The following is a 21,894-nucleotide window of genomic DNA, read 5'->3' as shown; positions in this document are numbered from 1 at the left end:
AGTTGCAATTGATTTCTACCACTTTCAGTTTTAGTAGTTCGTTATTTGTATTCTCGAGGTGCTTAGTCCCTGGAGAATTGCTCCTCTCGCTTTGTTTTACAGGTTTTTTTTTTCCTGTATAGTGATGATCATTAAAACCGGAAGTTATTGACTTCTACCATTACAAGTTTGAATATAATCTTTTTCAACGAACTTGATTTCTAACTATTGACCCTGTGCATCTTGGAGAAAATTTATAGTGATGTACCAAGTAATTCTTCAGATTATTGGTAACCCGAATGAGTTGACACACGACTAGGCATTTTTTTCTGTCTCCCGGATCCGGACGAATGGATACACGGACAGACAAAGGCACAGAAAGGGGTTTGGGTTGAGTTACGAAACTTAAAAAAATAATATACGAATGGTAAAATCAGCTACGAAAATTAAGCATCTTTTATAATGCACTTAAAACACACTTTCTATTTATTTATTTATTTATTTATTTATTTTACTTTCGAGCTACGAAAGAGGGGTGGTAAGGAAATATGATAATCGTAAAAAGAAATTCATTTCCAGATTTCAATGAACTTACGCGTTTCATGACCATACAAACTGAAAAAAGTATTTTTTGACCCTGTTCGTCTGTTCGTTCCTTTGTTTGTTCGTCTGTTCGTTCCTTCGTTTGTTCATCTGTTTATACTAACGTACACTTGTTTAGAGGCTTTACCGTTCAACGTATCGACATCATACTTTAAACTTAAGGTTTTCAGATGATTTTCGAATTTTCTTTCTACCAATAAAAATAACAATAGTTTATTGAGGAGTGAAAATAAAAAAATGCGGTTTTTTTTTTTCGAAAATTACTAACGATTTTGTTTGTTTCCGAAATCATTTTTTCAATAATAGTCTTACACTGTGATTTAAATTATTTCTTTGGGAAAAATCGAGAACGGGTAGTAAACATTTAGGGTGAGTTTTGTCAGATGATTTTGACAAAAAAAAGATACACGCGATTTTGTTCATATTTCGTAAATAAATTCATATTTCATTAATTACTTAATAATACGACATAACTCGTTTCTCTTGAAAAATGTTTATTCTTAGTAGTTAGTTTTTTTCTGGCAATTTTCTCAGAAGTGACTTACGCGATTTTCTTTATATTTCATAATTAAATATTTTATTAATAACCTGACAATATTACATAACTCGTTTGTAGTAAAAATGATGTACGAGTGATAGTGTATTCTTAGTGTGAGATTTCTTGAACAATTTTCTCAAAAACGACTTAGGCGATTTTGCCCATACATAATAATTAAATATTTCCTTAATAACTTGATAATATTGCATCACTCATTTGTCTTGAAGAAAATGTGCGAGGGGTAGTTTATTGTTTGGGGGTAAGTTCTTTCCGACTTCTTTTTTTTTTAAAAAGACTCAGACGATTTTGTTCTTACTTTATAAATAAATGTTTCATTAATATTCGTATAATAGTTGCATAAATCACTTCGATCAGAATATTCATAGGTGTTAGTTTACTCTTGGTAATTGATTTTTTTTAAGTTTTGTAAAATATGACTCTAGCTTTTTTGTTACTATCTTATTAACAAATATATTACTAATAAACCTAACATATACCATGTCATTTCTTACGGAAAAATTTAAAGGGAATAATTTAGTTTTCTGTCTGTTTTTCTTTGGACAATATTTTGCGAAAACACCTTATAATTCGCATCATATTTTACAAGAAAATGTTTCACTAATAACTGCAGCATAACATGATTTAGTCTAATGAATTGGAATGAGAAAATGTAGAGCGGTGGACAGTACTTTTTATTTATTTACTAAAGCCGTTGAGCTAACTTTAAAATACTTTCAGATTTTATGACTTATTTCACTATTAAGAACTCTGACCGAAGACCGAAGAACTGAAAGGCAAACATTTTACAAGCTGCGTGTAGATGATGAGGGCAAATGTTTCGTGAAAAGATATCCCGTCGAAATCTTTGGTGACAAACTATACAGTTAACTTTGTCCTATGCAGTCATTGTATGGTTAACAAGGCATTTATCATATTTTGTAATGAACTTTTTCACTAATGTTACCAACCGTAAACTAAATAACTCGCACCCTAATACTTAATAGCTTTAATATACTTATTGAATATTTTTATTTATTTACTTCAATCCACCCTCATTTCTTCAAAAGTTTTTTATAGTTTTTGCGTATATTGTTTACATTAATGTACTGCGACGATACGTTAATCACTAAATTTTTTATTGCAGCCCTCCTGAAGAATATCCAAAATACCTTTATGACTGGCCGAAGGCTTAATTTCCTGAAACTCTACAGTTACATCTTATTTGACATTCAGGACTACTGGTACAAAAGGAAAGTGTAAGTATTTATTTTTCAAAAAATGGAAATTAACTTTGTCGGTATACCTTATAGGCTATAATCAGATATCACCATTTACATACCACCGATCTGTGACATCTGTATTGTGTTAATTTATAATGTCCCTAATATGATTTGCACAACTGAGAAAACAACATATAGCCCTATTGTGTAGTATACCATTTATAGTTAGAGTAATCGCTCATCTTGATTTAGTCAAGACAGTTCCGATTTCGGAAAAATGACCTGATGTCCAGAATGTTCCGACTTTCATGTTTATTGGTGAAGCTGGCGACTTATTTTTTTTAATTATAATTATTGAAATTCAGTTTCTACATTATTATGCAGAGCCTTCAAACTAAGAAACAACCTCGCAACCTATAGGCCTTTACATAGGCAACTTACTACTTAATTTGCAGGTATTATTTTATTATATTTTATACGATATAAAGCCTGAATAATTTAAAGTAACTTACTTTCCCTTTGTTGATTAGATAAATATGACTTATTCTTTACTAGAGAGATTTATGTTACACTATCGCGGGAAATGGACCACTGGTACATTTCTCCTAATATTAACTGAATTGAGTGTCCCTATACTTTGCTTTGAAAATATGTCAGTTCTATTATTTTATAACAGTATAATTTATGCAATAATTTGAAAATGTTATTTCCTTCTTACCCCATGCATGACACTGTATCCTGTCCATTGGTACTGTGGACATGCTGCCATTAATTATATAAACATGACCTGTATTAAAACTTTTGTATTTTGAATATAAATGGCTTTAACACCACTTTCATGGAAATAAAAAAGGAAATTGCAATTAGGATGAATACGAAAGCTTAAGAGATCAATTTATAGAAACAATAATGACAACATTCTTATAGAATATGAGCAATACTTATGAATTTACTTTATAGTAGCTCATTCATGTTACAAGTAGAAACTAGCTTATTCATATGAGGAATTAAGTTTGTTTATAAATTATTCCTACTATTTTTTGTGAAGTTACATTACGTAACAGGAGTACCTTTTTGTCGCAAGAGAAAACTATGTTTTAGCTAATATAAAGCTAAAAATTTGAATATTGTAGAAGTTGCCCCCTCGGCCTCTCTAGAAGCAGATTTATCGAAAACGTTTATAAACTTTTTCGCTAATATTTAACACAGGGCCCGATTAAAGGGGGCTATAGCCTTGGGCCTCCAGGTGGATGGACAAGAGTCTCTACTCTGATCAAAATCTCAACTGGCTATCTAAAAAGAATCATAAAGATACAATCATCATCATAAAATAAAATATGGCCAAAAATTCCCTTAACTTTCCTACTGTACTTTCATTATATATATATATATATATATATATATATATATATATATATATTAGGCAAAGTCAGCAGGGGCCATATATTTTTTCTAGCCCCGAACACCTAGATGGGTTAATCTGGTGCTGGTTTAACAAAAAGTTTTACTAAATTCCACACTTGCAATTACTTTGAGCCCTAGTATACGGGATGTTATAAATATAAAATCGGAAATAAGAATATTATTTAAATTCCCTCCCTTCTGCGAGTGTCACGACTCCAGCTTAAGTGAATCCTCATATTTTTTGAACAAACAGTAGGATTTTTAATATTACTGAAATTTTCCTTCTTTAGGAACAGAATTATCGAGAACTTTGATACATATATTTCCTAATTTCTAATTAAGAGTCAAATACTGAATTTCATACATTCGACTTACGCAAATCCTCCCATTGGCATTTCCTAAACAAAAAATTGTAAATTTTTATATTTTAGAAATTTCACCCGTTTCCCTATTCTGAAGCTGAATTTTCGAAAAACACACTAACGCGTGTTGAGTTACTTTTAGTGAATATTTTATATGTCAAGTTTCGTATCCCGAGCTTATAGGAATTCGTGAAAAAACTCTTAAAAATAATCAAACCAAAATAATCTAGGCCAAAATAATCAAACTCTCTTTTATCATTTAAGACTCAACATTTTAAAATAATCCTTACCTAGCAACCCTTACTTTCGTAACAAAAGAAATATTCCAAATTTTATGTTTTTAGCTGCAAGTGTATGATCTGGAAATTGATAATTGTGAGTATTAGCAATTTGTAAGTTCATGATTTTTTTAAACAAAATGTCTACGTACAATCGGAAACAGCAAATTATGAACAAATTACTCTACTTTGTGCAAAGTAATCCAGTTTCATGAAACAAATCCAAAATAGATTACCATTAAAGGTCTTGTTCTAGTTGTCTCTCGTAGTTTCGTATGCAATATCAACGGAAGCAATTCGTACAAGATCTATATATTATAAATAAATATTATATTTATTTCAGTAAACTTTATTGATTTGCATTATTTTTCTAAACTTGAAACCTTCTCACTCTTAAGTGAATTTACTTCCAAATTACAAATTAGTGCTATAGTGCAATTTTCTCTAACTCTTTTCAAAGTTGAAAATATGATTACCTTTGTGGAAAGCTTATGAAATGAGATAGTCACTATAGCAATTTGTAAGCCAATTGTGCTAACAAATTACTTGTTTATTCGCTTTGATATAAAGGATTTTTTAAAGTAATACCACTAATTACGATCTATGACCCATTTATATACATGGTAATTTTGGCACGTTCTTTTTTCTACAGTTGTACCTCATTCATCAGCTATTAGGAAAAGTATCAGTATAGTGCAATAGTTTATTCACTACATACAGTTTTGGCTATAAATTGATAAATTTAAAATTAAAATAACAAACTTGCAAATTACTCCAAAACCAATGATTTCCGACCCCCAATTCATAGGAAGAAATTAATTGTAGAATAACCCATTTCAAGGAATAAGTTGAGTGACTAGTCACTCTATATAATTACATCTATTACTTTCTTGTATACTCATATTAACAATATATTTCTCAAGCTATACATAATTCTTTTTAGGTATTTAAGGAAAGATGTTACTTTCATAAAAGTCTACATTCTATCATTGATCCCGAGGTGAAATAATTATTTATAAGCTCATAATATGGAAAAGGATAGTCGAACAAGGGAAGAAGATAACACAGAGGTAATATTAAGAAAATAATCATATTAGTTTAGAAAGACTGTTAATGATAGTAATCAATGTATTTCAAGCACCCCTAAATTAAATTATACTATTTATGAAAGCAAGTAAGAATTACAAAATTTGTTTACTTGTGTCTTCTGTTTGTAATTCTGAATGGATACAATATTGTATTGGCACTTAATGCTATCAGAGGCAGTTCGTGAGTGAAGTCAAATTAGTAAAAGTTAACTTTTTTTTTTATTTTTACAAGCTAATGGAAGGAAACTTCTATACAGCTTGCAAATGGTAGATTATGTAAATGTAACTTATTCTGTTAGCTTGTAGTGACATTTTGCCAATGAGATCTCCCTGATGAGCTGCCACTGGTACAGAACATTAAAATACAGATGATTGTGAATTTGAGTGGTTCTAAAAAGTTTTGAAAGGAATTATATACAAACCAAAGTGTCTGATTTCTCTATTAGCAAATTAGTGTCAGTAATATTATGTTTTAAAGTTTTAGCTGTAGTATAATTGTTCTTTTTATTGCAGTACAGGTTATGATTATTCAATTCATTCAATTAATTGTACAATCTTTACAGTAACATGTTCTAATGCTATATTAAGACCCATAAAATTTTTCAAGTTCCACTGCATTTTTTAAACCTGGTTATTATTTTTTTCAATTGATTGCCCGTGATTATACTTACATTCCTGAACTATGTTAGAGAATGTAGTGTAAATTCATAAATATTATCAATTTTTCGTAACAAGAAATTTCCTTAGAAAATAACATGTAATTTAAGATATCATTTAAACGTATGTTCATTCAACAGTTAAGTGGTTAAGATCCTGATTAAAATTATTCACTATTAAAGTTTCACAAATTACTCAAATAATAAGAGATAAATGATTGAATTATAATTTCAATTTCCTATATCAAATCATTCCATACTTTAGAATTATATTTTGTTTATTTCTGTAATATGAATTAATAATAGGTACCTACAGAAAAAAATCATTCAAAGAAAATTTACACCGTTAGTACAAAACTATTTCTGTGTTTGGTCAAGAAAATCGATTATGCTAAATTCTTGGAGTAATTATGAAATATTTGTGTTAACCTTATGAAGAGAATCATTCGAAACTTCTGCAACAAATCATCCAAATGAAACAAGCGTATAGCAGTTTCCTTTCTGAAATATTCTTGGTAAAATTGCCTTTCACCACATTTACATTTTTTTTTGTAATACGGAAACTTAAAGCGATCTCTGGAAAATCTAGTTTAAATTGTAAGTTTAAATTGTAATTTTGATAATATGAGCAGAGTGAACTCCAGGCCTCTCTTCCTGTCGATGGGCATCCAATGGTCACTCTGTATGAAACATTAATTTTGTAAATCCTTTGAAAACTCGAATCCGATGTTTTCATTTTCACAATACTTCAATACTATTACTACCTGAAAGTTACAAGTAACATGATATCTACCCTATCTTTTTTTCGAGAAAAATGACTTATATCTTATCGTATGCCAGATTTATCTGTTAAATATTTATTTATAAATTTCAAGATAATTGTTGTCCGAAGATTTTCTGTAAAATATCTTAGAAAAAAACTAAACTCTGTAGAAAAGTACATTTTAAATTGTTTTCATGGAAATAATATAAGTGATTTCCAACATATGTGATTTACGATATCATCTTGTAACAAAATCGTCGAAGTGATAATAAAATGACCGAAATCCTTAAAACAATCATCAGATAAACAATATCCAATATTACTAAACCACCTCTTCTGGCTTCTTCAAGGAAAATTACTTGCGAAGCAGGATTATTTATGCCATATTCATTTACGAAATGTGGACAAAATTGCCCCGGCCTTTTTTGAAAAACCAACCAAAAAATAGCCCCATTCCTTTTTAATTCATCCGAAGTAATTGGAACTGACAGGTCGTAACTTATTTGTGAAATACAAAGAATACTAAATTCCTCGAAATGGAACTCATCTCTTTATATGAATTCTGACTGACTAATTTATCAGCGCCCAGGCCAAACTTCTTGGACTGGAATCTTGAAATTTGGACAGTATATAAGATTTGAGACGTAAGGTACCACTAATGAAGGACTATTGAAAATTCGGCGTAGAAAATGAGGGATGGAAGAATGGATGTTGCTATTATTATAATGCGATGTCCATATCTCAGAATCTCATAAAGTCAGAGACACTAAAATTAGTATTTACACTTTTCATTTAAAATAATTAAATAGTGGGCCAACATTTGTTATATTTATCCTAGTAGGGAGAAAATAGATGGAAGGAAAGAGAGATAAGGTTGCAGTTATTAAATTAAGATGTTCATATCTCGAAATTCCGTAAGGCTAGAGACGCGGTATGTGATATTTTGATTTTATATTTAAAACAACTAAATACGTCTCAGTGTTTTCAGATATTTGATCTAGAATGGAAGAAAAGTAAATGAGGTTATTCGAATTTCGTGTGAGACTTAGAATTTCTTGTGAGACATCGAATTCAGACGAATTCTGCATAAAGGGTACAAAAGGAAGAAAGCAAAATGTTGCCTGCAGCAATACATGGAAGCATTTACTAATATATCAAATATGAACGAAATTGTTAGTTTTTCCTGACAAAACGTTGTCTCTGGTGCCTATCAGCGTCGATTTCCTGACTCATCACATAACTATCGGCTAGACTCTGACGCCTAATGGCGTACGTTTATCCGTCACCATATGCTCCCATCAGCAACTACCGACTCTCTCTTTAATATATTAAAAAAGTTAATTCGTTCAACGAATGTGAATTCGTCCAAGCTTCAATAATTATTCATTGTCATCAGCGACATGAAATAATTATAATATAGTTCTCAACTGTGGTCTGCGGTTTCTCTATTAGAACAAACCAGTAACTGTAACTTCGGCCTGCTACGAAAGTAGCGTCATTCTACATGGAGTGGTCGGAGATGTGGTAACTGATTATTCCATTGGCATATAGATCCCAATAATAATAATTTTACAGAAAACCTCAGCCCCAAGAGTAAAAGTATTTGTGGTCTCATTATGCACGATAATTTGAAAACACTTCATGTTATTAACATTTTTTTTTTGCTATCATGTAAAAGTCCTACGTAAAAAAAAACACATATATATAAGTACCGACGGATTTAAAGCCACGAATAATATTTTTTATACAAGCTATAGATATAGCCTGATGAAATGAAATTAAATATTTCAGTTTTGCTCCCACGGTTACTCCGGATAGGATAAAGAAGATGATAATGATGATAATGATGAATGAAATGATGGAATGAGGACAATGGAAGAAAACAAGAGAATCGCAAGTAAGCCCATGCTCACGGTACTCGTTCACCACAAAGCCCACTTGGTGCGAATTGACAACGAGCCAGGGACTCTATGTACAAGTGGTGAACGCTCTACCACGGAGCCAATAAGGTCTCTTATTACCTGAAGTATATATATATATATATAACGAAGAAATAAATGTTTGTATTACAATCAAAATCCATCGACATTAAAATTTTAATTAAAAGGGAAGTAAAGACGAAAACATTTGAATTAATCCTTGCAATAAAACATCTCAAATTATCCGTTGTATAATTATACTATAATACAAGAGTCTAAATTAAATACATGCTAATTATTTGCTGAGCAAAACCATATATTTTTATTAAAAATTAAATAAAATGTTACAGTTTCACCAACTAACACTTTGGCTTCATCAAACACTATGAGATACAGGATAGCTGTACAATCTTTTATACATACAGCAGCTGAGGCATCACAGTGTTTGATTAAGCCAAAGAGTTAGCTGGTGAAACTGTAACACGTATTTAATTTTTAATGAAAATATGTGCTTTTGCTCAGCAAATAATTAGTGTGTATTTAATTATATACAAAGCAAATCTTCTACTTATGAAAAATATCACAAAAGTCTAAAATTGATCAAAGTATAATAAAATAACCATTCAATACTTAAATATATAAGATGATCTTCCGTTTCTTCACACTTTTTTTCATTTCACCATTTCGTTCACTGTAAAATTGATTATCCAAAGTTACACTCCAAAATGTTACCCACCGATCATAAGTTTTATTGTTATAAAATAAAGAAAGAAGAAATGAAAAATCGCCTATGTAATTAATTATAAAATTGCATGAAATAGACAATGATGACTTCGTTAATTTTTCTTAAGAGTACTTCGATAATCATATTCTCATGTCGAGAGACTACAAGTACTAATTGTTAAGTTCTCTTACGTGTATATATTTGAAGGTTGCGGTGGCTCAGTGCTAGTCTAGTCTGTGAGGTTCCTGGTTCGATCTCAGCTCGAACCAAATGAGGTATGTAAAGGGGAAACACTGTGTGCGTGGGTTTTCCCTTGAATCTTCCGTTTCCTTCCATTTTTCATTGCACCATCTCTTTCATTATCACCGCCTTCTCCCTTAGCCTCAAATCATATCTGTGAGATGTGCACATTATAAGAAGAACATTAAAACCGACAGAACACACTTCATAAATTTTATTTCTCCAACACAATTGTTCAAACTATACGATCTTTGTGTAATGTTAAAATATTGAATGAACATTCATTACTGTGCTACAATCTTAAACATTACAAAAAAACAGGAAGTGTTGGTATTATTTTCAAACTAACAATTACTAACTTTTCAATACTCATATAAATTATTCGATTCTATTTCGTCTATATTTACAGAGAGAAATGGTATGGTTACTTACGTTAAGTGAAAAGTTTTATTCTTCAATTCATAACTACTTGTAGTGATTAACTTTTTGAAGAAATTTTTGAAGTAAGTACATAAACTTAGATATCTAAATTGAGTCATGAATTTTCTAACTGAAAGTATCAAGTTTAAAATGTTCAAGCTGTGCCTTTTTGTTCTTAAATCTTAATGTGATATTAAAAATGAAACCACCCTCCCTCGAGGCAAAATATTTAGTATACTGACATTTGAACCTAAAACCCACATTAAGATATAGTTTCGAGTATTTCGAGTGTTCAAAAGAGACTAACTCCGAAGATGATTCGAAAGGACCAACTTAATACCCTGCCAAATTAATTCTTGAAACTTCTATCGGTGGAAAGCAAAAATGCATTGTGCTTTCTTCCAGTTTATTTAACTTCAACACTTATAATTGAAGTTTAGACATTAATTGTAATATATATTTTAATTGCATATACAGTTGCAACGAAAATGAAATATCTCCCTTTGTAATCAATCTTTTCAGTTATTTATAAGGACTTAGCCAGTTTTAATTTTTCAAAGGAAATTGTACTCAAGGTCATTCGAATATGGAAGTAATTGAAGGAAAGAGAACATGTAAATTTTTAAATTTTATGTTGTTTGTACCTTATTCTAACTTTATGGTGTTTGTATCGTACTACTTTGTAAATTGACACATGCGTAAATTTTAATAAGCATATGTTATACAAGACTGTCTTTCTTAAAATCTCTAGTACGTATTTCAAAACAAGTTTTAAAAGAGTTAATTACATATTAATTACATGTTTTCAGATTAACTATAATGTCTTGTAAGTTACATATTTTATACAAAATTATGCATAATTGTATTCATCACAAATATTTAATTGTCAAACCAGAATTGACAACATAATTGTCTAAAATTCTACACTATATAATATATTAACATACTTTGAGCGCAAAGGCTTGTATATAATATAGTGTAAACCCAACTTTAAAGCCCAAAACTTTTGTTGAAAGTGGATGTTACTTTGTATAGAAAATTATCGTATAGACAAACGAAATATTATTATTGGGGTTTATATAACAGAATTGTTTCAAAATAACATATTTATTGCTGCATCCCAAAATATGAGAATATATGGTACAGATGGTCTTATGTATTCGGTTAACCATTGATTATAATTCAAGAGACTATTAGTTCTATAAGTACAATCTGTTTAGTGTGGGAATGTTAGTATACCAAATAACCGATGTAAAAATGGTTATTCAATATGGCCATGGTTATTCGATATATATTTAATTTAATACTCATAAGAGTAAAACAACCGTGGCAGTTGTTAGGTTTTTAATTCAGTTTAATCACAGAAGAGTATTTATACATCTTACACTGGGTATACATGATAACCTGAATTAAACATGTTAATTGAAATTCTTTCTACTGGGTATGAACTGTTTCCTATCTTATTTTCTGTAAACGGAAGCTTAGCTCCTTCCATTAATAAGACCGAAAGTAGTCAATGAAGTACGCTCATTATGCACATACCACATCAAAATTCAATATATGAAATATTACACTACTATTAACCGTATTGTAGTAATATTTGCGTACTCTAATGAATTGATGAGTGATGTTGTATTTCTAAAGAGTAATTGTGCCGTGTACAATTTAATTTAATTAAGAAATTTAAGCAGAACGAACTAATTATGACAAGAAAGGTTATTAATGATCTAGGAAATGACAATATAAAATTAATCTTGAAATCTACAAATATTATTGAGTTAACGGAATTCATTAATAATACACGTTTTCATGTCTCATTATAATATTCATATAATATATTGTTATTTCATAATTCATAGGAATGTAAATGTATTGACGTTATACGCATATGTCTGTTTGAATTGTATTAGGATTGACGCAAATACAATTAAATAGAGTTACGTATAGTAAACTGACTGTGGTAGTAAATTGTTAATGTCATTGTAGTAACATTTTAATAAATAATACATTTTTATCATTTAAAGATTACAGTATGTTTGGAGAAAATGCATGTTGACCCTATAAGGAAAACTGAATTAATTGTATTATCGTTTCAGGTACTATATGTTTCGAATCAATAATATTATTTATTTTCAACAATTCTGTTTTACTATCTGGTTTAAGTCAATTTTGCTTTAGTAATAGAAATAAGGCTGTGTCTGAATAGAAATAACACACAGTACTGGAATAAACCACAATATTTTAATACAAATATCAATGTTTAACAATTTTTTTGGCCAACTAACTAAACATTTTGCTTCATCTGGCACATTGCAGAATATGTAAGATGAAGTCAAATGTTTAGTTATTTGACGAAACTGTTACACGTTGATATTTTAATTACAATATTGTGCTTTAATCAGAGACTATATGTTATTCCAATTCTCAATTTTGTTTGTGTATTGTCGTCCAAAAACACAACTAAGCATAATGTATTTATTATTCCTCATAAGAAATCACTTAACTCGTATTGAAGCAAACAATTAATTCTGTTAATTCTAATATTGGAATTCACTATGGAATGTTTTCCTCGTAACTAGTTCATACATAAATAGTTTTAAAATATCTCAGGCCATAAATCACATAGCATTTGCGATGATCAAATAAACTTTGAACAACTTCTAATGTCGACAAATCGATTATGTAATTTTAATAAAGGTCTAATTTTGTAGCGGGTAACTGCCATGAAAATGACTTACAGATGTTTTACAATTACAGTAGTATGTAGCTTAAAGAGTATATGATTCACCACTAAGTGTGTATGATAAACAGCAATCAACTAATTAACATTTATTTCATTATATATGCAATACATACAAAAAGATCAATTCAACCAGCAATATAACTTTAAATTATTATTGCCAACAAAATATATAATTTGTTCCTCTTTAAAAGTTATTTTTTCGATTTTCTCGAAAAGTATACATGAGAATTTACCCTCAAGCATGTTATTCTGTTCAGTTTGATCTGTTATATACCTATCTACTGTTAAATATATTACATTTGATCAATATTTTAGATAAACAGAAATATAATATTAAGAGTTAATATCAATTTTAATTTTATCCCATTCACCATATTATGTCCTGTCGTCTTGCCAATATCATAATATAGAGGGTAATGAGGGTACATATTTTGGTATAAGTTCATCTCGTTAAGTGTCATGGTTCTTGTACATCATTCGGTTTTAGGATTAAAAATCAATTATTTTCTCCATTGTTTCGAAAACTATGCATGAGTTTTCACATTCGCACATATTTTGTTCAGCTCAAGTAATTGTATCAATTGATAATGTTTCATTTTTGATAATTTGTCTCCGTTAAATGTTTATAATATTGAGAAATTACTATTTTGATATATTTCTAAGGCAGTAGAATTTATAGTCTCATCAAAGTATGTGTATTTTGTAACCTACTTAATCAGACGAAAGTGGCTTTGTATTGATGTAGTTCGATATGTTTTATTTTTCTTTTAAGTGAGGGTCTTTTAAACATGTTTTGCAGTCCATTTTTGACTTTCCATCGACTATACAGTCTATATAACATAAAAGTAATATTTGCTTTACACGCTAAATCAGTTACGTTGCTTTAGATGTTGAGAACTTCATCACCATACACTCATTAGAAGTTCAACGTTAAACCACGAAAAACTAATTCGTATATCTTGCTTTCCTCAAACCTCCGTATTACCAATATATTATAATACTATTTTTATTTCCCTATCGATAAATGCCTCTTACACAGATGTCACAATCTGAGCTACATTCACATTTATACACATTTTACACATAAACATTCTTCAATGTCAATAGATACGGGCGTCTTTGGCGATGGATACAATAGCACACGTCTTCTCCTAAATTAGGATATGGAGTAGATGGAGGATATGGAGTATTTATATGGAGAAAGTAAAGAAATGGGAAAAGTACATGAATGTTAAGTTTATTGTTAAATGTAGTACTAATACATTTTGTACTTGTATGAAACATGTACTTATGTATGTAAGATGGAAACATAACAAGAGAGATAGGAAGAAATTACAATTAATGCATAAAACCAAAACATATGTTGCCATATCAAGACAAAATTCATGAAAGTCAATTGTAAAGAAATCTAAAATTTTTCATATCACATCTTGTTCTAACTCAAGAAAAATCCCACTGAAAATATACTTAGGAAGAATAGCATTAGACAAGTTAAACATTGAAAAGTCTAAAGAAGAACCAAAGGCATACTTGTTCGAAATTTTGGAGAAAATTATATAAGTTGGAAGAAAGTAGATACAGGATTTATCTAGTCGTGGGAGCAGTTGGATCTTTTCAAATAAAAGTACAGTATCATGAAGGCAACACAGCTAAGAAGCATGACTTACAGGAGAAACTTAGGAAAACTAGGAAAAGTGAAGTACGAAATCAGTTTCATTGATGAACGTAAAATAATGTGTAGAGAGTAGAATGAAAAATAAGAATTGAAATCGAGAATGATAGAGAAATATATGACAAGCGTGAAAGTGACAAGAGGAAGGATAGGTAAATTTCAAAAATGTATATGGAGGTAAATTCAATGAAAACAGAAACGAAGCGAGTACTTACAGTTTACTCACCTTAGGCACCAATTCGGTTCTGTGTATGCCTCGAAATTTCCTCCCATTAGATCAATTCTCTTTCACTATTATAAAAAGATTAATTTTGGTACAGCATATCCTGAAATATACAGGACATAGAAAAGGCAGCTAGGATAGACAAATAGTATAACAATATTATGTCAGATTTCCGACGTGTATGCACATCAGACATTATAAGGAAAATAAGATGTTGGAATTAGCCATATATTCATTAAGTAAAGCGTCTATTTTACACACCATTTTAAAATATTTTCAATTTTTCAATATGATTGGTAGATATTTTAATTTTTGTCTATATTTTATATCCAATATTTCTCATTCTTTCACATGGGCAAATTAAGTGTTTGTAGCCACATATATATATTGCAGCCAAAACTTCTGAGCTTATATTGTATAACTAACAATCATTATTATTGAAAAAGAGTTTTGTATAATTGGTAGAGTCTCGTTTACTAGGCAATAAGAGTGTTGATTTGCCTTAACATTTATTATATATTTAAAATAATATTTGTTCTGTTAGGTAAGATTAATACAATTTTGTAGCTCGTGGAGTTCGCATATTTATGAATAAGAAAATCATGTAAAATAACAGAACCATGAATAGCATTTCCGTGTGCAAGCATAACTTGCAAATAATATCAGATTTAATGAAATATGCAATAATTGAAAACTTAAAAGCACGTACATCTGTAACACAAGTACTCCGTTGTCTGTTATAGTTAATTGCTAATACCTATAAATAAGACAAATTGAGTCCTTAAACATTATTGTTAAGAAATTGTTATCTTTGTAAATTTCGTATACTCACATTTTGTCAAAATTAGGGGAATGATGTATTGTGTTAATACAATAATGCTGTCTTAACTGGAAATATAGCTGCAAGTTGAAAAACCAATGTAATCATAAAAAATTCGCATTCTAAACATGGCAGCCTTGACTCGAAAATATCATTTAAAATGTTCAAAATGAGTGCATAATTTAATACTTCATAAAGATAATAGAATTTTTCTAAAGCTATTATCCTTTTTAGAATTATTGGGTGAAATGTGTAATTTCTATTTAATTAAACAATTTTACTCGTATTAAGATATAACAAATAACTGTTGATTTCAAGAATAATGACATTAAATTGTTTTATGATATCAACAAGAACCTGCATCAAGTCGAAAGCAAAACTTCCTGTTGTGTTTATTTCAGTTTACTCTGTATCAAATAAGAACATTGGTATCTTCAGGTACAAAGTAATGTCTGCATGTTTGGAATAAATTATTTTATTTGCAAGTGTTTTATGTATGTCGACATAAGTTAAAATAATTAGGTTTTATTTCTATTACAGAAAGAAACACTATTACTAGTTTTATGTGAAGTGTTATGCTTAGATATATATGGTGTATATTTAATTACAACACAAACTGAAAAATGGAATAACAAGTTATAACTAAGAGTGTTTTACATGATTAGAAGAATACATTGGTTATTCTAATATATATATATACGAGTATAATCAAATTATTAATATTGGCCCCTTTGACACATATTTTTAAATGTTAACAGTTCACTGATTTATATGGAATCGTAAATTGTGATTAGTTATAATTTCGAAATAACGAAATCTTGCCAAAAATTTAATTGAAATTTGTTTCCTTTCATTATCAATTTATTCGACCAGCAAACTAACACAAATTCTTTTACAATAAGAAGTTCAAAAAATTAACTTTATTGCTAAGAACAATTATGAAACTGTTCTCTCCTAGTCATTTTCATGCATGGGTTGTTTTAATTTTATTCATATTTTAAATAATAATTATTTTCAGTTGTAAACAAAATGAGTACAATATAATTATTTATTAGCATTTTACTTTTAAGTCTCAACTTTCGAATATGGGATTGCATTTAAAATTCATGTGGCTTTGGGCTCCCACTTACTTTTTTGTGCTTGGATAAACTTCAAAATAAACTAGGATTTATTAATTGAACTATGTTTTTGGTGTGATTTCAATATTGTTTGGAAAACATTTATAATGATCAACCCAGTATATAATTGTTTTTCCATCAATCTTTTTATTGATTTCTACTGTACTTTCATTAGTTTCTAATATCTTCTTTCTTTGTTGCAATATTAAGTCGTTTTGCAAACTGGAGTTTCATGAACCTATGTACTAACAAAAAATCAAACTATCACAAAATTTATGATGAGTGCTAAGTCAAGGGGTTCAATGATTTTATCATCACCAGTCTCCTTCAATCATAAACACCTTTAGTACTTCCAGAATGATCACTATAACTAACTGGCAGTTACTTTTAACAGTTAACTGTTAGTAACTTGTCCAATTATAACTTCTAATGCGGATCAATTTCATTTGAATTTCTATTTACCCATGGACAGAGAAAATGTTTTTATTATTTTTAACCAGCATCCTTCAATGATTTTCTTTTATTTACCATACATTATTATATAACTATAAAATATATCTCAAATATAGTAATACATGTTTATCTTGTGTATATCGTAGTGTTAACGATTTAACGTTAGTGTTTCCCAGAGAAACAATCGACGCTTTGAGACTTTTAAAAATTACTTCTGCACATTTCTGTTTAACTCTTCAATTTCGGAAGTTTTATCATTTTATTTTATCATTTTATTTCAAGAGTAAGCAAATACAATAGGTTTTGATAAATGAGTGAGCCAGTCATTGGTCAACACTTCAAAGTTTCTGGAATAATTATTTAGTAAAGTTTTAACACTAAATAATAACTATAACACTGACTTGATTAACAACGTAGCTTAAAATGAAAATAGATAGCAAATAGATTTTAAATAATGCTGTAATACCTAATTCCATTTTCGATACAGGAGAAATTTGAAATTTTATGAATATTTCCTTTAATTGTGTCCTAATAATGGAAACTGAAAACTTTTTAGTTTCTACGTTTGTGTTAGTATTTTTCCTTTGCTCGTAGCAAATGAAGGGTCCTAACGTAGAAACTTGAATGTAACTTTACCTCAGTTATTAAGTGAATAGGTCTTCCAGTATATTAATTACCTTGTTTGCTGTCAACAGCTCTACAAATTCACAAAATATACGTTTACTTATACATATAATATAAATGACCAATGTAACTATTGAATTCCCTTATTTTATTTAATGAACTTCCAATAGTCTACTTGCTTTTATTACCTCAATATTTATGATCCCTCAATCAACTATACCAACGTATCTTCAATCAATAAGAAACTATATCCAACTGGCCTAGTTATAATAACTGGCAAAATGAGAACTAAATTCCTTGCCTGATGATTTCAGTGCACCAGATCCCAACAATTTCAGAGGTATCCTAACATTCTTCCCCGGTCACGAGAAAATGACTATTTTTGTTGTTTAACTTAATCTTGATGCTTTGTTCCAGAACTATCTCTTTCCCTTCTGTTATTTCCTCTAGTAAACTACTCTGAACCTCGTCTCTCAACAGAAACTCTTTTTTTATCAATCATCTCTGCTGGTGTTTCTATTCTTTTTCCCTTCACCACTATTAACCCTGCTCTTCCTTCATTCAACGATTTCTTTGACATCCTCTAAAACATGTTTGTTGTTTTCTTCGTATTGCTATAGCTTTGTTCTGTATTCAGCACTTTTACTGGCAAATTTTTGCTTTACTTTGATCCGTTCACTCTCTTCCTATCCTTAGAAAATCTCAATCGTTTCTCTGTGGTTTCTCTAAAGTCTTTTAAATCATCTTCTTCTTCTGCCACTTTTTACTTTTGCCATAGCCGATTGTTCTCTCGTACTTAGCAATATCGAACTTTGTGATCTTCCTAATGGGCTTGCATTTTCCTATAGCGTCAATTACTATTACTCCTTACTTCCAGTTCAGATGACTTTACCTCGATAGTCTCTTACTTTACAATGTCCTCTAAATCTATATCATCTTGATTATCCACTTGTTTTTTTTTATTAGTTGCTTCCTTCTCCTCACTTGCTGTTTTAATCTCATTTTTCCATTGACTATCTGTACAAACTTGAGTAAAACTATTCCAGTCCATGTAGAGATAACATTGCTTGCCTCGGGCAGGACTTTCATATTTTGGATGCCTAGTTTGACACTTTTTGCAAGTTCAAACTGAAAGTTTTTGTTTGCAAATAATCCAAGTTGACTCCCATGACGCAGGTAAACCTGATCCTGAAGACCTAAGAGCTTGTTTAAACTATTTCCATCCTTCTTAGTTAGAAACTTTAGCTAATCCCTGTGAAGAATATTCTCTCGGTTCGAACACATCTAATTGTGCTTCAATCTGCTCCACTGCATTTGCCATAACTACTGCCTATTGGAAAGTCAATTTTCTTGCTGTCAAAAGTTGTCTGCATGCTGTTTTCTTTTAAAACCCAAAACATGGTCTAAACACGTACCCCAGTTACAATATGTTGCTTATTTACTTAATTAGAGAGCAAATTGAGCAACTGTCTGATGTTTTGCTTTCCTAATATGAAATTTACATTTTCCCGCTATCTCGTTTCTGGCCACTTCGTAATGTGCAATCATCATTTCTAAAAGTTGTTCTAATGTTTTGTCGTACGCCATATCTGGCGAACACAGGTCACACAAATCATCATGCACTTTGGCTCCAATAATTCCCAAATAAATACACGTTCCAGTCTTCTGAAAGTGAATTTTACATTCATATCTTTGAACTCTTTGTATGTAGGACTGTACTCGACTATAACCTAAATCAAATTATTCTAACGAAGAAAATGATGCCTCTCTAAATATAAAATGGAGCGTATCATCTTAACTGAGACTGCGCCAAATTTGATGGTGTTTTCTCTTAAGTCTGTTGTATTAAATGCAAGTAATTTCGTAAAGGTCTGAAGTAATTTCATCTCACTTATTATTAATTAAAGAGGTCTTCCACTGTATTAACTACCTTGATGAGCTGACAACAGTCAGCTAGAAATTCAAAAAATATATGTTTACTTATAAATGATCAACGTAACTCTTGGGTTCCCCCATTTTATTTAACTTCCAAGATCCTGCTTGCTCTAATTACACTAATATTTATGATACATTTATGATATATATGATCAACTGTACCAAAGTATTTTCAATCAACAAGTAAGTGCATCCAACTCCCCTCGTTACAATGAAATACAAAGGAAGAACAAAATTCTTTACAATACATTGCCTGATTAATTTACTAATACTAGATTCTAACAACTTCCACACAGTCCTTACAGTTTACAAGAAGTACCTAATGATCCTCCTTAATAAGTAAATGAGTGAATCCATCTTGCGTGCTTCCTGTCGCTTAAACATTTTGAGACTACTTTTTAGATACTTGCCATTTAACGACTTGGTATAGCTCAATAATATATTCAAACTTGAAGATAATATGTAGCTAAATAAGCAGAAAGTAGTGAGGGTGAAAAGTAGGTCTTCAATTATATTTTAAGGATACTGAGACATAAAACATTGGTACTTAATTGCTTAATCAAATGTGAATTAGCGCCTTTAATCGTAAAAGACATATTTTACTAAGGAGTACTGTGATGTGCACTTGGTATCAGCTTTAAATTATAGTTTTTTTCTCTAGTAAATAAGTCAACGATAGCTAGATACATCTTATTCTATATTGATGATTTACTTACGAGGATTCTAACTCTAGTATTCATGTTATTATTTATTATTTTTAACCCTTTTAGGATTTTCACTTTTTGAAGTAAATTTTACACAGCTACCGCTTCCTTACTATTTATCGTAGGATCATGATTGATACCTCGTTCTTTTCAAGACAGAGCATACTTTCCACCGGTATCACTCACTTGTCCGTATTATACACCAGAGACGTGAAAATCGGGTAGCACCGGGAGATATTTGGAAAAAGAATTTTTTCGAAATTTTTGTGCCCCTTTTTCCCGTGCCTGGCTTCAGCTACTTATCTGAATTTTTTGAATGTGACCCATTTTCTTCATATATATATATATATATATATATATATATATATATATATATATATATATATATATATATATATATATATTTAAAAAATATACTGTGTCATTACTATTTGGCCTAGAGTCATGGTTCAAACGCCATTTTCTTCAGTACAGCTATCACTTTCCGACTTTACCACTCTCGTGTCCGCATCATATACCGGAACTGGAAAATTCGTTAAACAGCCACGAATATTTTTTGGAAATCCCGCCAAAACACTTTGCCCCTCTGGCCCGGGCCTGGGTTCACGTAGAGATCTGAGTTTTCTTTCTAAAGAAAATAATACGTTGTTACGTTCATAATACGAGTGCAAAATTTCAATCTTGTCTCTGTGAACAAAGGGCTGAGAAAATTGTTGAAAGTATAAATTTAGGCCTTAGACCCTATATACATATGTATACATATTGTACAAATTTACTGTGTCATTACTATTTGGCCTGGAGTAATGTTTAAAATGTCATTTTCTTTAGTGTAACAAGTCCTTTCCAACGGTACCACTCACATGTCCGTATCGTAAATCTGGATTGGAAAAATCGGGAAAAAATTTTTCTGAAACAAATCACTTTCTCGTAAAATTTGCGCCGCTCGGACCCCGGTTTTGCTTAGGGATTTGAAACAGTTGAGAAATACCAAAAAGTACACACAATCCTTATGCAAAGTTTCAATCTGATATCTTGAAAACTAAAGGCGAAAAAAAATTGAAATTTGCCTTAAGAAAAACTAAAAAGTCACGCTACTCCGCCCCCATTTGGCACCGCCAATTTGACCATCATTTCCAAAATGCATCTATTGTAGTCTTTTGTCCATTCTTGATTTGACTAATAAAAAGGACCTACTTACATATTTGTTATAGATCCTAAATAAGCGATCGAACATGATACTACGCCATGGTAACAAAAGTTACCAAAAATCTTAAAAGAGTTAACCTAAATACTCATATTGTTAATTTATCTTTTATTAATATCAGTTTACCCTATTTGATTCTCATAAATGCAATAATGTGTAAATACAATATAATGGGTCACTCATATAATAAGTTTAAAAGTCTTT

The 21,894-nt window shown here is 30.2% G+C and overlaps 1 protein-coding gene and 1 long non-coding RNA gene across 28 annotated transcripts in view; one reads left to right on the top strand and one right to left on the bottom strand.

The window, feature by feature from the left end:
- The window catches only part of LOC145664324 (uncharacterized), a 1,583,153-nt gene that overhangs the window by 257,050 nt on the left and 1,304,209 nt on the right, over positions 1-21,894 (top strand). For all 25 annotated transcript variants that reach the window (XM_081730946.1, XM_081730945.1, XM_081730944.1 and 22 more), the window contains exons 9-10: positions 2,265-2,376; positions 5,328-5,454. The gene's annotated coding sequence lies outside the window, so the exon portion shown is untranslated. The remainder of the gene's footprint in view (positions 1-2,264; positions 2,377-5,327; positions 5,455-21,894) is intronic.
- LOC145664335 (uncharacterized) overlaps positions 1-21,894 on the bottom strand; it is a 580,590-nt gene that overhangs the window by 473,443 nt on the left and 85,253 nt on the right. The window lies entirely within an intron of this gene.

This window comes from Thermobia domestica, chromosome 11 (genome assembly GCF_964235325.1).
Source record: "Thermobia domestica chromosome 11, izTheDome1.hap1.1, whole genome shotgun sequence".
Lineage (NCBI taxonomy): Eukaryota > Metazoa > Arthropoda > Insecta > Zygentoma > Lepismatidae > Thermobia > Thermobia domestica.
The sequence above is the reverse complement of the archived record's forward strand: the minus strand, read 5'-3'. Positions and strand labels throughout refer to the sequence as shown.